Here is a 676-nt window from a genome sequence, read left to right on the forward strand (position 1 = left end):
GCAGCCATGCTGGGACCAGCCGTGCCGGGAGGGCAGCAGCACCCGCCGTATTGCCACGGGATGTCTATAGACGGCAGCACCCGGGGACGGAGCGGGGAGGTGGGTACAGGGATGCTCGGCACCTGGGCTGAAGGACACCGAGGGCTTCGGCCGTGCCGCAGGAGGGATTTGGAGGGTTGTTTTGGCAGGGCTGTCTGGCAGGAGGAGAGCAGACAGGGGAAAGGACAGAGGTCTCCTGGCAGAAGGGAGCCAGGAGGGACACGCTGTGTCTAGCGGCGGAGCTGGGGCGGGCAAAAACAATAGTTGTGCCGCTCCCGAAGGATTCCCCATCCCCCCAAAAAATGGTTGCATGGAAGCATCCTTCCAAATGAGAGGTGCTGAGTGACGTCTCTAAGAGAAAGAGGCTTCCCTGCGAGCATCGAGGCACCAGCCAGGACTACCCCCCCACCCCTAGGGTGCCCAGGGGATACCCCAGGCACCAGCTCTGCAGCCCCGAGATCGCCCGCAGGTGCTGATGAAGGCAGGTGGGAGGAGGAGGAGGAGGGTGAGCGGCTGGACTTTGGGCAGCCCTTGAGGCAGGTGAAAGGGGCAACAGCAGCAGCCCGGGGCTGCAGCTGGGGCTCGGCTCAGCCCCTCCAGGCGAATTGCCTTCTGCTCTCTCTCTCGCTCGGCTGTG

Source organism: Pygoscelis adeliae, unplaced genomic scaffold, assembly GCF_000699105.1.
Source record: "Pygoscelis adeliae isolate BGI_AS28 unplaced genomic scaffold, ASM69910v1 Scaffold114, whole genome shotgun sequence".
Classification (NCBI taxonomy): Eukaryota; Metazoa; Chordata; class Aves; order Sphenisciformes; family Spheniscidae; genus Pygoscelis; species Pygoscelis adeliae.